Source organism: Camellia sinensis, chromosome 15 (genome assembly GCF_055761805.1).
Source record: "Camellia sinensis isolate YWXY chromosome 15, ASM5576180v1, whole genome shotgun sequence".
NCBI classification, from domain to species: domain Eukaryota; kingdom Viridiplantae; phylum Streptophyta; class Magnoliopsida; order Ericales; family Theaceae; genus Camellia; species Camellia sinensis.
In genome coordinates this window covers 120,899,539-120,917,533 of record NC_138975.1, presented here as the reverse complement: position 1 = coordinate 120,917,533, position 17,995 = coordinate 120,899,539, and the positions used below count along the sequence as shown (strand labels likewise).

Sequence of the window (17,995 nt, the reverse complement as noted above, 5' to 3'; positions counted from 1 at the left end):
TTGTGTTTTCAGGGAGTAAAGCGACGACGTTTGAAGGAGCGCGGACTTGATCAACAGGATTATACGAGAAGGTTATTTCTTGCTCGTACATTATTACATATAAATATATTTAATAAATACAATCGAAATATGATCGAGATGGAACATGATAAGGGAGCAAAGCTTGTCCCCATCATATGAGAACAAAGAGGAGGAAAATTGCCATCCCTCTCCTACTATTTTCTCTCATCTCGCCGTGCATTATTTTCTCTCCTCTCATGTTTCGTTACTATTAGCTCTAAGAGCAGGTAATAAAAAAGAGGGTCCCCATTTACGAGTAGCCCTTATATATATATGCTAATTAATTTTTTTTTAAATGTTACTATGCATACTCCTTTATAATAAGAAAGTAAATTTATTTTTTTATATATATAGTGAAAGTTACGAATTTTTATAGTGTTAGTTAAGATATATTATAATGTAATTACACAAGGCACAAGAAAACTCTTGATTACTACTTTTTAAAGTTAAGTTATGAATATTGTGATTTTTGTTACATTTTTGTACTAAACAAAGAGTTATACGTTTTGTGGTGAAAAAAGTTGTATTATTTTGTCGTTCATGTTACTAATTTTTGTAGTGTAGTTATCAAAATGGAACAGTATATACAGCTTTTTAGGAATGTGAATACTAGCATTTTGGCCTAATTTACGTAATAAATTATTTAAAAGTAATGAATGATTAATTTTTAGGGAGACTTATTTATAAGTCCTTTTTCAGACACTTATGCTAGGCTAAATCCTGTGTAATTTCTTATAGAGTCTCAAGTCCTATTTAGATAGGAATGTATTCCACAAGATCCTACATAAACGTAACGTGATATGACACTTACATAAACGTAATGTAACGTGCACTACAAAAAAAAAAACACTTTTTGCGACCGCTACAAGCCGTCGCAAATAATAAAAATACAGTCGCAAAAGACCTTTTGTGACGACCCATGCGACGGCAAATAAGGGTCGCGAATGTGGGGGTGGCAAATACTTTTTGCGATGGCAAACCAACGGTCGCAAATTATTCGCGACTGCCTAAACTACTTATGGCAACCGCTATTTTGCCGTCGCAAAAAACAAAGAAAAATGCTAATATGTTTTTTGGCAACCATCTTGTTACCTTCACACAAAAATTAAAAATAAAATAAAGTATAATGTTAAGAACTCTAGAAATAGGAATAACAAAAATTCAAACAATATAGCATTGTAGTTTAATTAGGCATTCCATTTGTGTCTCAAAATTGGGGACATATGTGAAAGCTATTACAAAAAGTTCTTTTATGACAAAAATACAATCCAAATAGAATGTTAGTAAAGCCAAAATATAGTAAAGTATCTATTCTCAGCGTCGTGGTAATTCTCATGAAGCCGTTTTCTTGTTGAAGCCAGCCTTTCAAGGTCAAGGCTTGATTCCTTCTGTTGTCTCTGCAACTCACAGTAAAAGCAATGTGATTCACAACACTTTCTTTCTACCACATGGAGGCCGGTGCTTGCTAAAAAGAAAATGTGGAATCCAAAATATTTCATCTCTAAAAAGCCTAAAATTAAGTTCATTTTTGTTTTTCTTTTGGGGATGATTGAAAAAATGCAAAAATCAAAAGACCCAAAAAAGCCCTTTCCACTTATTTCCTCCTCAGTTTTCTCATCAACCAAATAGAGGACAATTTAAAGGGTACCTTGCGAGGAGGGGCAGAAGCAGCTAGGGGAATAGAATGGGTCAGTTTGGCAGGGGGAGCATCTCTTCGAGGAACTACTTTTGCTTTAGGTTCTGGTTCAGAGTTGTTCTTGTCTGAACCAGAGTTCCCATCTACAACAATTTTTATTAAAAAAGACAAAAAAATGATATATATCGTATCAAATCAAATCCACAAAAAGATAAAAACAAATAGACCCAATTGAGCTAGGAATCAGATTCGGTAGTTACTGTGTGGATTTGAAGAGTAGGCAAAATCAAGAACCTGTAAAGACCACAACTTTGGAGATCAAAAGCTTGGAATTTTCACAAAAACCTTAAAATATTTTGTTTCTCAAAAAAGCGCAGCCAAGTGAGGAAGCAAACGCTAATTTTTTCCTCGTGGTAAAGACCGTTTCAGGTGTTACTAGGTGGTATGTTCTGCTGAGGAGAGTCTCCATCAGCTGTCAACACCCCCACCATCACCATTAATGAACCTCTTTTTTAGTTCAATTCAAACAAGTAATAATTCTATCTAGAAAGAGAAAGTAAAAGAGAGAAGGGTTCAGAATTTTGGGTGATATTACCAATGAGAGAATAAGAAACAAGTTGATTGGGTGTATTCAACTTAACCTATTCATCAACCAAATCTTTCCATTTTCTGTAAAGAAAAAAAACCATGATCTAACAACTCCCACAACTATTTGTCTATGTCTGTGTATAGTAAAACAAACAAACACACACTATTTTCTTTCCAAAATTGTTTGTTTTAGTTTCGAATCTTCAAACCTGATGAGTTGTTTAACCAATCTCCGCACATCATTCAATGGATTCTTCCAAAACGATTCACATGCCTCCCAATATCAGTTTCCTGAGATAGAGACTCTTAGAAAGAATGAAAATGAAATATATACATATATATATATATATTAGACATGTTTTCGATTGCCTTAAGTGCTTTGAATGTTATATCCACATCTGCAAGGCTTTGAAGCAATTCAACCAGGGAATCTTCAAACTGAAACAGAGAAATTATAGTTCTACAACACAATTTTAAAAATTAATACTCGTAATAATAATAATAATCAGAAAACTAAGATTCAATAATTGAAGATTAAATTGAATGAATACCTAGCCTGGATCTTTAAGCTATTCCTTGATGTTAAGAATTCTGGTCTCTTCATCGTCGAACAAGCCTCCGTACGGATCTCTTCATCGTTCTTCATTGCCACACGCACACACACACAAACAAAAAAAATAAATAAATAAAAAGAAGACAAATTGGAACAACTAGACAAATATGGTTCTGTTTGTTTAACTTTATAAAATGAAAGCATTATTGGAGAAAAAATGGTTTTAAGGGCAGTAGTAAAGTTGGTTTTAAGGCTAAAGATTACATATGGCCAAACCATGTATATCTACCAGGTGTGCTAATAAAAAATTAATCCGACTTACTTTTAGGTAGACACATATACATGCATATTTTTTGTTCTGTTTTTTGTTTATAAATCTAGATTTTAACCTTTGACTTTCGTTTGGTTACAATACTATAGCTCAAAGTCTCTTGTTCATTCTCAACCTCCTCTTTTTACCTCTGCTATACCTAGCAATTTCTTACACACAAACAAAAACTTGACAAATAATTTGGTCTCTTCCTATTCCTTTCAAGATTGAAATGTCTCTACAGCAAGCCTATGAATTCACAGAGAAACAAATAATTTGTTTCTTATTTCTGATGGGCGAAAACTCACTATTGAACACAACAATTCACAGAGGAACAAATGCCTTCACATTCCATCATGGTCATAGAAGTCCATAGATAAACCAAAAAAATAATTTATTGAACAACTACCACATGAGGACACAACTATCAATTAGCAAGGATTCGCTCAGTTTCAACTTGAGAAGAGAAAGAGAGGTAGGCACGTGATAAATAAAGCAAATTCTATATACATTGCCAAATTCAACTAAATCACACAGTAATAGCATAGTAAATGACCACCAACAAAGAGAGGAAAAAATCAATTCAGAATGTTGAATATCACTAACAACCAGTGCAATAAATACGTAAATCCAAACATAAAATATGTCCGTCTATGGAAACAAAAATAGACAATATATATATATATATAAACATCAACAATAATGGAAACAAAAATAGACAAAATATATATATTTAGTTCAATGCATGCAGAATGTAGATAACATAACATAATTAGATTTTTTCACTTAAGTAAATCACAACATTCAAACATTATCTAATTATTGCAGACATAAGAAAATTATTAAAGGCATTGTTCCAAATTTTAATCATTCTTCGTCATGATGGCTATATTTTCTTGATTATTCTAGTCTATAGATTTCCATTTTCTTAACTTAGAACTTGAACTCAAAGTCTGCAAACCTAAGGATGCACAGAGAGATCATAAATGATCCAAAATCATAGATAGAATATGAGAAAGCTAGATAAGGATAGAGAGATTGAAGCAACCAAATACATATATTCAAAATCACATTTTCCATTTTTTTCCCTTCAATTTCTAAGCAAGCAAACAAATTAATAGAGAGATTGAAGCAACAAATATCAAAAAAGAGCCAACAAATCTAGAAATTAGTCCAACATATCATTACAAACTTCCGCTCAATCACATATAATACGTACCAAATCACTCCAAAATCTATACACAGGTATTTGAAATACAAATAAATAAGAGAAGAATTGAATTAAATCAAAGCGATTCAATCAAATAGCAAGAGTTCAAACTCATTCAAATTGATTTCACACATAGGGCCAGAGTATAATACCATGAGATTATAGCTAAACACACACAAATTTCCACACACACACACACACACAGAGACTAGGCGAGTGGACGGTAATCGACACGAGTCATATCACGATCCATACAGAGCATCGCATAGAGATCGTAAACTATTCCAAAAATGTAACCTAAGATCGTCAATACCAAGCATATGGAGAACTTTACCTGCAATCCACAATATATATACATATATAAATATACAAATATGTATGTATATATAGAGAGAGAAAGGAGACAGAGAGAAAGAGATTCATACCACTAAAGTTACGACCATGGCGAGCAAAGAGAGCGAGAGAGACAGAGAGTGCAAGAGAGCTAGAGAGACCTCTCTGTTTATCAATGTCGTGAAAATGACAGTGAAAGGGGCTTAGGGCATAGGTGTAACAAAAGGGCAAAATAAATTGGGGTCAGTGGAGGGAATAAAAAAATAGGGGTAAAATATGCCTTTTGCCACTGATCATTTCCAAAAATGTTTTCTTTTTGCGACGGCTAAATAGTGGGTCGCAAAAAATTAGACCCAAAAAGTCACTTTTTTAGTAGTGGCGACACCTACATAAACGTAACGTAACGTGACACCTATATGTAACGTGACACCTACATAAACGTAACGTAACGTGTCACATTACGTTTCGCAAACTTAATGAGTTTTTATTTTTTTAAATTGAATGTGAAAATGTTACTAGTTTATGTTGATGTCACGTTACGTTTCATATAAATATGATCTATGGTAACATTCAATTTCTTATATAGGAAATTGAATGTTGCCATAGATCATAGGTGTCACGTTACGTTTATGTAAATATGATCTATGGCAACATTCAATTTCCTATATAGGAAATTGAATGTTGCCATAGATCATAGGTGTCACGTTACGCTTATGTAAGTATCACGTTACATACAGGTGTCACGTTACGTTTATATAGGTGTCACGTTACGTTACGTTTATATAGATATGATCTATGGTAACATTCAATTTCCTATATATGGTTTTACTATTATTTATGATATTAACAACTAATATTGAGAGTAAATGTGTCAACAAACTTCCCACAGGACTTATGGGAACATAAGTTTTTTAGTAGGACCAAATGTCGCATAAGTCTCCCTAATAGAACTTATAAATAATTTTTCCTAATTTTTATATGAACTAGTTGTTTATTAAATTTTGCTGATTATACCTCTTACAATTGTTTTTGGGGAAATTTACCTTTCATTATTTCAGCATTTAGACATAGTCTGCATTAGTTGTACCTAAAAAAATGAATTACTAAGGACCTATTTGATAATCATTTCGTTTTCAATTTTTAGTTTATATTTATTAAAATTTAAAAAACTGTCATAAAAACTTGTTTGATAATTTTTTTGATTTATAAATGGTTGTTTCAGTTTATAAATTTGAAGAAAAAAAAACGTAAACTAAAAAAATGAGTTTACGTTGGTTTTAAACAGAAATTTAAAAATTTGACTAATAATTTTTTTTCAATTAATTTTTTTCAATTATAATGTGTATGATTTCATTGTCATAAAAAATAAAAAATAAATATAAATATTTTATTCATGAACAAACATATTTTTTAGTTTATGTTTTTAAAATTTTTCAAATATTTTGTTCAAACCAAATGCGTTTGTAGTTTATGTTTTTATAAAAATAAACAAAAATCAGCTTATAAAATTTTTGTAAATATAAACAAAAAACGTAAACGTTATCAAACGCTCACTTAATCATTTTGTTTTCAGTTTATATTTACAAAAATTTAAAAACTGTCATAAAAACTTTTTTGATAATTGTTTTAGTTTATAAATGGTTGTCTTAATTTATAAATTTGAGGAAAAAACGTAAACTCAAAAAATGAGTTTACGTAGGTTTTTAAACAGAAATTTAAAAATTTGACTAACAAATTTTTGTTTTCAAATGTTTTTTTTCAAATAAATTTTTTTTCAATTAGTTTTTTTTCCAATTAATTTTTTAATTAATTTTTTTTTCAATTATAATGTGCATGATCCCATTGTCATAAAATAATAAAAAATAAATATAAATATTTTAGGCCTGAACAAACATATTCTTTAGTTTATATTTTAAAAAAAAAATTAAACATTTTGTTCAAACCAAACGCAATTATAGTTTATGTTTTTCTAAAAATAAACAAAAACCAGTTTATAAAATTTTTGTAAACATAAATAAAAAACATAAACATTACCAACGCTACCTTAACAAACTGGCCCTAAGTATAGTTATTCAGTTTCTAGTACAATAATTTGGTTAGGTATTTTTTATTACATATGTATGGGTGGTAAGGTGTTATTTGTTGGAATAATTCGTCTTGAATTCTTCAGTTGGTGGTCTTCGGATCTTCAAAACTTGGCGATGATCTTATCTACGTAGAACATAAATTTAGCACTTCAAGTCGCGTTACTTAGTCGCTTTCCTAAAGACAATATTTGCACACACCAAAAGGTGTGCAGAGGGTTACAGCAAATTTGCCTCTACGATACAATGAAGCATGATCTAAAGATCAAATCTACCGGCATCTACACTAATGACGGTAGATCAGAATATTCTTGATATAATCAAGAAAACCAAGACACTGATAATCAAGTCTGCAGAATTTGATTACCAATAAGAAAAACAGAAACTTGCTTAATAAACTCTTGATCGAAAACTTTAGAGCAAGAGGAAAAGTGAGAGGGAATTGCATAAATGCTTTCTGAATATTTGGATGGATTGAAATGGTTGATTTCACGGCCTATTTATAGGCCTTGATGCATCTAATCGAATGGTCATGTCCCTTGATCACATCCGATCAGATTTGACCGTTGGATCAACGATCTATGGTTCAGATCATTCTCGCACCGAATAGATACCTTGACTAATCATACCTGATCATGATCGAATGTCATCTTATCCGTACGATCATGCGCATTTGCAATCAACAACTATGATCAAACCACTCCAGATCGGACACGCAACCGTTTGATCAGTTTGTTGACTCATCGCCAACGGATACCACATGGAGCTGACTATATTCCATGTCACCTATGCCACATTGGATCCATGTAATCACTCCAACCTGTCCGATGCAAATAGGAAACCGCTCTCATCGCACCCTCATGGCGCCTTGCACCGAATAGATGCCTTGACTGATCATACCTTATCACGATTGGGTGCCATCTTATTTGTACAATCGTGCGCATCTCCAATCAATGGCTATGATCAAACAGCTCCAGACCGGACAAGCAACCGTTCTATTGGTTGGTTGACTTGTTGCCAACGGACGCTATGTCACTGCCATGTGGAGCTAACTATATTCCATGTCACCTATGCCACGTTGGATCCGCGTCATCGCTTACCGATGTGTCCATGGAAAATGCGCCATCAAACGCCACATAGCTCACTGCCCATGCCACACGCACGTACGTGTGTGCGTGTGTGGTGTGAGTGCATGCACACTAGCATCCATCCCACAATACCATATTCAAAGGAATATTCCATGTAGCACTTTATTAAGTGTTCCATGTTTTCCTTTCTTTCCGATGTGGAACTGTAGACGTGCCCGAACGTCCCGGCTCCGCGCGCGAACGGTGCGAAATCTGTTTTGTTCATTAGCTACTACAGTTCGGACTCAATGTCACGGTTCTAAATCTAATCTCATAAAGTACAATGCAGGACCGATAAATCACCAAAGAGTCCAAATCCGGCAAATCGTTTTGAAAAACTGATTTTTATAAAGAAATGCCAAACATAGACTGCTTTGCCAAACACAGAGTCGCCACCTAACTGTTTTATTTTGATAAATTTAGGAAACCTTGACTCGGGCCTAAGGCCACGTGTCCGTCATCACCAAAGTTGCCTCGGCTCGGGAACTTGGGTACGAGAGGAAGGGTCATGCAATGAGCATCCCCGCTCGCCCGATCAATGATCGACATTTACTAACATGATATTTTGTTTTTGAAAACATATGTGTTCTTATTCCGGTTCATTAGCTAGAATTACTATGTAATGTGCACCGCATACAAGTATAGACTAGATCGCCTAAGTTTGAACAAAACATCTCATGTTTATTTGAAAATAGTTTGAAGGTGCTACTCGCAAGTAGGCTAAGACGTGGATTTACCACCCTCGAGTGGGCTTAGAAAACAAGATTTTGCCACTCTCAAGTGGGCTTAAAACTCGCATTTCAATGAATTGTTACAATTCAAGCAATCTAACCTTCACCCACAAGCATTCAAGTAGTTATATCATTTAAGCAAATAGCCTCATGGCAAGCATGCTGTCATGGCAATTAATAACACACATGCAGGGATGCTAAAGCATAAACACTCACAGTGTACTCCGAGCCAAAACAACAACTAGTTAGTAATCAATGCATGATCCTAGCTATGTTAAGATGCCTAATGCAACACATGCAAAAATGTAACTAAAATAAGCTCGGCTATTCTAAGATGGCGTATGAGATGTAACTTGATAATAAGCTGTTGAACACGTATTCAAGTAGGAATTAAAATACAATGCAGTTAGTTATGATGCGCCGAACCCGGTGCATGCAAGACTGATAAATGGATGCAAACATGCAAGCATAAGAATGCTAATTAAAATATGACCTAGAACTAACCATTGTAAGCGGTTAAGTAAAAAGGAGAAAGACGTGGGGTTGGAAGACATTCACACACTCACGCACACTTATTACAAAATTCGCCCTCTCGACGAAAGGTCCAAATGAATAATACAAACTAACTAATTAACTAACTATCCTAACTAATTAATTATTATAAAACCTTAACTAATTAAGCAAATTAATTAAGTTACAAAACCAACTAAGTAAGAAAAGAAAGAAGCCGAATCAATTTGCTACAACTTTGCCTCGAAATGATAAATGATGCATGCACGGCTGCGTTCTCCCGGAAATCCGTTGCCATGCCTCATGTTGCCTCTGTTTGCACTGTTTTTTTTACTTCTGAAAACTGTGAAAATCTCTATAATGCTTTTGAACCACCTCATGGGCACTCTGAGAGGCCATCGACCAAATGGTATGGTCATCGGCCAAAGGGTAAGGGTCATCGACCACTTATGAGGCTATCGGCCAAACATCGTTAGCCGATCGGCAGATCAGATAGCCGATCGGCCATCTCTTCCTGCAGACTACTCCTTTTGCTGCAGCAGAGTACAAAGAGAGGCATGGCAATACATTTGCAAGAAAATGTTGTGCAACTACACCCCTTATCATGTTTGAAACTCAAAGGAGTGTAGTGCTCGACTCTCGAACCATCAATCACGCATTACGATGCATGATGGCCAAAAAGGCCGAGTCACACAATTCAATGTGAATGAAATGCACAAAAACACATAATGCCTTAACCTCTATCATGCATGATCAAGCCTCTATCATGCATGATCAAGAGGGTCGATGATCGAGGATTGAGGCACGTTTGATCGCTTCAAGTATGAAACGTCCCTCGTTTCTCGTGTTTGGCTTAACACCCTAAACCAAACACAATGCAATGTATGCAACATGGAGATGCTATGCAATGCAACAAAAAGCATGCCAAATGCAATGTAACAAATATGCAACAATGTCATGCAACCTAAACATGCAAACATGCAATGTACCAAGCATACAAAATGCAATGCAACCTAGACATGCAAACATGCAATGTACCAAGCATGCAATAACAACAAAATGGAACGAACATGCAAAAATGAACTTAAACTAAAATAGGCAGACCTCAATCATGCCTAAATTAGTGGCCAAAATGATGAATTAATGACATGAAATGCAAAACAAGCATGCATGCTAATTGGCCCAAGAATTAAGGCATAAAGAGGACAACTCTCAAGAGTACTTAAAGAGTAAAAAGCATGCAAGTGTGACAATACTACATGCTCTGAAATGATGTCAGGAATGAAGCCAAATCACACACATAATCACAAGCATAGCATGCATGAGGCTCAAAGCTCAAGGCTAACAAAGGGATTTACACCATGGCCATACAAAGCAAGCCCCAAAAGGCTCAGGGCAACCAAAACAATCCCAAGGTAGGTCAATACAAGACCAAAAGCATGCTTGAACCTAGCCAACACAAGGTAGAACAAAATACCAAAAGCATGAAACATGCAAGGCTACAAAGGGATATTACACTACACCTATTAAAACCAAACATGGTATGACTTAACCAATAAAAATCAGAGTTATGGCATGTCAAAATAAGCCCAAAAAACCACTGAGATGGCATCCCAAAATCTTAAGCAATAAGACATGCAAAAAGACCCACTCTTAAGGCATAAAACACCAACTCTTCAAAGCATTGAAAGAATGGCAAAGGCAAGTATATGACCATGAAACATGCACTGAAGTATCATTTCAAATGATGCCAAATCATCAGAATAGTCTACGCAATGCATGCTAGTGGACTTGATACACAAAGCTAACAAGCTAGAATGCACTATGGCTATACAAAGCATGGTATGCATGACCAAGACAACACAAATCAGAGCTTAAGCATGGTAAAACAAAGCTAAAAGCTTCTTTGAGTTGAGCCAAAACATGCAAGAATGATGGTCCAAACACAAGATGCATGTTATGCTAGCATGCAAGATTGTTCTGCAAGTATGTGAAGCATGCAAGATGCTATCAAACCAACTTAAAACAGAGTTGAAGCATGCTAAAATAACACCAAAAAGTTGCTGAAATAGAGCCAAAACATGCTAAGCAAACATGCTACTATTATGAGCCATTTATACTAACATACAAGACACAAGGTGAGGGGGGTGTCCATCTCCTATTTAAGAATCTAAAACCACCTTTCCACCACTGAAAATCCTCTGGATTTCAATGGTGAGAAGGTCAAAACAAGGTGGTTCTAAAAGCTTAAAAGAAAGGCACAAAACAAGACCGAACAAGGCCTAAGAGGGGGTAGCCAACCCCCAACACAAAAGTGACCTTAAATAAACATCACAACCATGAAAAATCAAAACTTTTACAGTTGAAAGTTAAGCTTAAATCAGCATGCAAATAGGTCTAAAAGCTTAAGCCAAAACAAGGGATTAAAATGTTAGTTTCTCACCCTTGAAGAACACCTTCAAGAACACAACTCCAGCAGCTTTTCTAAGTTCAAACCAACCCAAAAACTCTAACACCAGCTCCTAAGTACCTCAGCAACAAAATGATGGTGTTCTAGTAGGTATTTGTGTGCAATAGTGTGAAGATTTTACACTTTTGAGCACAAACAAGGGTACATGAAGAGAGAGATGTAAAATATATAGAGAGAGATATATAACTTCTATATCCAATTTTCAGAACCTCTGGAAAGGGAGAGGGGCCTCCCTTCTTATAGAATTTCAATTCTCAAGCTTGTTAAACAAGCTTGAGTCTTGATTCAATCCCTCCATACACGTGTATGGATGATGGGGATTGTGCTCACCAGCTGTCACAGCTGGCACAAAAATATCTGTAAAAGCAGATGGAAAGGTCTCTGCCAAGAAATATGGCCGATCAACCAAATGGAATGCCGATCGACCAAAAAGAGTGCCAATCGGCCACCACTTATGGCTGATGGCAAGAAAACAAGGCCAATGGCACAAGGCCTCAGCCAATGGGTTGCAGGGATGGCCAACAAGCCACCTTCTTCCCTCAGAAGCAAAAACCATAAGTCTTTGGTCCACAACCAAGCACAAAACAAACAAGTTAAGAGATCCTAAGGTAAGGTGCGCAGCCGAGACCTTCGGAAACTCAAAACGAACACGAGCATAGATGATCATCGAGTGTTCAAACGATGACGTCTAAATCTTGAGGACGGTCAAAAATTGGGTGTCTACAGGGACAAAGTCTCCAAACTTATTTCAAGCTTTCCAAAGAAAAACAAGGAAGGTTTTAAAAACACCCAAAAACTAAACAATAAATTTTGAAAACCCATTTTGAAAATTTCCCAACATTATTTAGTAAAAATTGTTATTCAATATTTTATTAGTTCTAAATAACATGTCCACTTTGTGAGGAATATCATTCAACTCGTCCATTTTTCTCTAATTTAGTGAATCAATCACAACACAAAAATTAAATTTTTAGAGACAAAAATTTAGGGATAAAAATACTTTTTAGAGACAAAATATTTTAATCACTAATAGTGTCGTCGTTGTTTTTTTAACAACAAAATTGGACATCTAGTGGTTAATTAAGATATTTTTTGAACCAAAATTTTTGTTTCAAAAAATAAACTATTTTGGCATGAAATTGTTTTGTTCTTGCATTTATTAGCGGCTTTTTTAAAATTTTGTCGCTAGAGTTTTTTTAGTTCTCAGGGTGACTTTCTAATGACGACTCCCGTGACAATAAGAATTGGTCTCCTAATTTTTTTACAACAAAATTTTTACTTTTGGGGACAAAAAATTAATTTACAAAATCCTTCTATATTGTAGTGAATATGAGCAAAAGAAAATTAATCTCATTTTTAATTAGTTACTAATCTTTTTTTCGAAAGTTAACATCTTCTTGAATGACTTAACAACAGTAGGCTGAAAGTAAAGTAGGACCAATGCATATTTATATATATATATATATATACATATAAGAACTGTTTAGTTGCTTGAGATTTGTCTTTTCTTTTCGATTTTGCATTTCATTTTGAATAATTTACTAATGGTGACCTATATGTTGAGTGAAGGTTTTTTTTCATAATTACGCAAATATTCTTGGTCAATTATGCAAGAGAATTTTTCGTAATTACGCAAACATTCTTGGTCAATTATAAAAAGGTTTTTTCATAATTACATAAACATTCTTAGTCAATTATGAAACATAAATCTTTTATTTTGAGTGCTACTATTAGCACTTGCCTAAATTCTTTGGACCTCCTAATTTCTTTTTCTTTTTTTAATTACAATTGTATTCTAAAGTAAAATTATATTAAAAGACATCATTTAATGGGACACCCACCTACCAAATAAGAACTAACACTCTACAATATTGTACACCCACCCACACCCCACCTCCAACTATACGTGTTTCACCTTTCCAAACACTAAACCTGTTACTCTTCATTACCATCTTAAATACTTAATGCATCATCTTTATCAGCATCATAAACCCTCATGAACCAGAAACCTTAAACCAGAAAGTTCTTTTCGAGTCTAACGTATTACTCTTCATCAGTTATTCCACATTGTAGTGCAATGGAGGACGATGACAACAATTTTCATAAGGTTGGCGTTCCATTGGTAAATTTATCGGTCTTGCGTTAACATTCTCGGTCGTTATCAATTGTTGTTGTTTTATTCGAGCTATTCGGTACTGATTTGCCGACTGTTAAGATTATGTTCAGTAACACAGTATTGAACATAAACATTTAGTTCAATATATAGATTGCGAACAGTAATGCAGATAGTCAATACTAGTATGCTGAACGATTCAATTTTTGTATTTTCAACTCCAGATTGTGTGTTTTGTGAGGGTTTTACCGGAAAGGAATTTTTGACGAGTTTTCTACAATGGTAGATTGGAATTTCCAAAGAGTTTTTAAACGGTATTCTTTGGACACCTTCGAGTCGATTCCTCTTTTCCTTAAGAGTTGACAGGAATTTCAATGATGGACCGTCGATACAATGTTCTTCACTGAAGTAATGACGTTTATTGATGCAATAACTATCGATGTTCTTTTCAATAGGAGAAAAGGAGAAGGAAATAGGGTGTGCAAAATTAGGTGAGTGTGCAATTGGGTGTGATAATATTATCGTAAGAATTATTATCAGAAATGAGTCGGAAGGGTTTCAATCCACTAGTTTGCAACCAGACCCCTTCGATGGACTGCCAATGTCACTGCCAGGAACCTCCGGGCTACAGGGGAGTCTGCCACTGCCTCTGAATATCGCTGATGAAGATGTAGATCTGTTCATTTTACAGATTTAATCTCGCTAATGTAGTTTATCTATTTCTCTCTCTCTCTCTCTCTCTCTCTCTCTCTCTCTCTCTCTCTCTCTCACAGACCTCACTCTCTCCTTCTCTTGTTACTCGATCTCCTCCTCATTCTAGGTCATGCAAATCTACAACAGAAACTTTGATTTAATTTGTACAGATAGAATAAATAGATATATTTAATTTGAACTAACGCTTAAGTTCATGGTTTTCTATGTTCAAGCTCAAGCCAGTTCCAACACCATGCAACGAACCAATTCCAGTCAGTTCTGTTCCAAAATGGCTCAGATTTGTTAAAAAAATAGCTCAGATCTGTTCAAAATGACACAAATACTTCAACAGATAGTGGATGATCTTCATCTAAGATTTTTTTTTTTGGGAGGGGTTATGTTGTTGATTTGGATTATTCTTTTTTTTCTTTGCTGTTGTTAAGAAATAGATTGCAAATGAACAGATAAAAAAATAGATATGATTGCCTAGAGAACAAAGAGAGTGAAAAAGATTTGAACAAATAATAGGTTTGTGGAGAGAGATAGAGAGAGTGATGGATTTTGAATAGATTGATTTTCAACAATTATAGTTATAAAAATAAAAATAAAAAGAAGATAATTTCAACAGATAGATAGATTTTTGAATGGATAATTTCAAGAGATAGGAATTTTGAACAGATAATTTTAACAAATAGATTTTTTTGAACAATTTGAAGAGATAGATTAAAAAAAATTCAACATAAAAAGGTAAAATTGGAAAGAAAATGTCATTGAAAACAACAAAAGAGACTACTCACCACAATATTTCACATAGCGCGTCCTCACCAAAAACGATTATCCAGTGGATCTCACGCCTTACGCAATCTCTAGATTGGATTTGTTGGCAATTTTCTTTATTTATAAATATTCAAAAAAAATTAAATTGATCCGATAATTATAAAGGTAATATTATTCTAGTTTAAAAATTAATGGTTAATTACCTAAAAATCTTATTGATAAAATTGGTGTTCCATTAAGTCCTCCTTCCTTTTTTTTAACCCATAAAATCCTATTTTCAAAATATTTATGTATATATAACTGTTTTATTTTATTTTTAAAGGCAGAAGAAATTGAGAAGCGTCAACTTATTGAGTGCTGATAAAAATTTATTAGGTGTTATAAATGCATCGTATAACAATGTCATCCATCAATCACCAAGTATTATGCCTCATGCCCTAATACAAAATTGTAGACTCCACACTCTCCACTAATCACAAATGTTTTAGTAAACATCATGCCTAAAAAATACTAGATATTTTCTCTTATTCAAGTGATATTATTGATGTGCCATTTTATTTTTGTGTTATTGTTTCAAAACTTAAAAAATTCATAATTTTTATTATGCACATTTATTTTTAATAAAATTTATATTTTTAGAGTCTAGCCAATGAGATCTACTAACAAGACCAATATTGAATACAAAATTTTATAAAAATAAAATATTATTTTTTTAGCAATACAAAACTAACAATTTCTCAATTTTTTCCAGTATTAACTAAGAATATTTTCAATTTTTGATAAACTTCTCAATAAAATTGAGTTAGTTTTTCCAATTTTAAACTGATAATATTCTCAATTTTAGCCTTGAAAAAAATTGAAAAAATTAGACCAAAAAAATATTATTAGTTATGTAAATTAAGAAAATTTACTATTAAAAATGATTTAAATTATAAATTTATAATAAAAATATATATTTTTATTTTTATATAATTTTATTTTGAATATTAATTTTGTTTAATAGAATTCATTGTGTTGATTCTAGAAATATAAATTTTATAAAAATAAATAAATGTTGTCAAAATCATGATGATTTGAGGCTTTGAAAATCAAATTAAATGTTATATCACCATACTTTTTTTATAAATAATTACAAATAATTAGTGTGTGTTTGGTAACGTTTACGTTTTCAGTTTATATTTACAAAAATTTTATAAACTGATTTTTGTTTATTTTTAGAAAAACATAAACTACAAACGCGTTTGGTAATTAACAAAATGTTTAAAAAAATTTAAAAATATAAAAAAGAGTGAGAAATGACAAGTAGCGGCGGAAGACGGTGGTGGAAAGTGGTGACGGTAGGTGGTGGGGGGTGGTGGTGGGGGGTGGGTGGGTGACGGTGGCGAGTGGTAGCGAGTGGGTAGTAGTGGTGGCGGGTGGTGGGTAGCGGTGGCAGGTGGGTGGCGGATGGCGGGTGGCAGGTGGCGGGTGGTAGTGATGGGTGGGTGGGTGACGATGACGGGTGGTAGGTAGTAGCGAGTGGGTGGTGGTGGTGGCGGGTGCTGGGTGGTGGTGGCAGGTGGGTGGCGGATGATGGCGGGTGGTAATAGTGGATGTGTGGGTGACGGTGGCAAGTGGCGGGTGGCGGGTGGTAACAAGTGGGTGGTGGTAGTGGTGGTGGCGGGTGGCGGGTGGTGGGTGGTGGGTGGTGGTGGCAGGTGGGTGGCAGATGGCGGGTGGTGGTGGTGGTGGGCGGGTGGGTAGGTAACGGTGGCGGGTGGTAGGTGGTAGCGAGTGGGTGGTGGTGGTGGTGGTGGTGGTGATAGTGGTGGAAGGTGGGTGGCAGGTGGGTGGTGGGTGGTGATAGTAAGTGCGTGGGTGACGGTGGCGGGTGGTGGATGGTAGCAAGTGGGTAGTGGTGATGGTGGTGGTGGTGGTGGTGGCAAGTAGGTGGCGAGTGGTGGTGACGGGCGGTGGATGGTAGTGGCGGGTGGCGGGTGGATAGCAGGTGGGTGGTGGTAGTGGTGGTGGTAGCGATGGCGAGGGGTGGGTGGCTGGTGGGTGGTGGTGGCGAGTGGTGGTGGCAGGTGGGTGGTGGGTGGTGAGTGGTAGTGGCAGGTGGTGGTTGGGGGTGGGTGGTGGTGGCGGAAGACGGTGATGGAAAATGGTGGCGGGTGATGACTAGTGTTGGGTGGCAAAAAAAAAAACTTAAAACGGAAACACATTTTTTGTGTTTTCATTTTTTGGCTAAATATATAAACTAATACTACTAATTTATAAATCAAAAATTTTACTAAACAAGTTTTTATTTGAATTTTTAAAATTTTTGTAAATATAAACAGAAAATTGAAAACATAAGTGTTACCATGCGGTACCTTAAGAACCATTATTAAAAGGGTAATTTTGTCTACAAATAATGTTATATCACACTTATCATTATTCACTTTTTTAAAGATACTAGTGAGGGGGTTGCGTGCAAAGCACGCTAACTGATGCCCATTAATAAAAGGAGATAATAATATAATTTTGTTTATAAATTTGGTATTTTGGATGAATGGATGAACCACAGATGGAAAAAATGAAATGGAATTAAATAAAAAAACATTATGGACTATTAAATGTGATAACAAATGAGCGGAATCTTGCATTCATGTTACTTATTTGTATAAATCTGTAGATATGGGAGGAAGACAAGGACTTAGCATGCATTGAGGTCTACATCACACACATCGTATTATCATCTCCACACATCATAAGAATCAACACACATCATATTTTTTTGATTTTCAAAATAGTACTATAAAAATTAAGTTCAAACTAT

At 34.7% G+C, this 17,995-nt stretch overlaps 1 pseudogene; it reads right to left on the bottom strand.

Moving 5' to 3' along the window:
* Positions 1-1,340: 1,340 nt before the first annotated feature.
* On the bottom strand, positions 1,341-7,411 carry LOC145813250 (putative mediator of RNA polymerase II transcription subunit 26c; annotated as a pseudogene).
* Between the last annotated feature and the right edge of the window lie 10,584 nt (positions 7,412-17,995).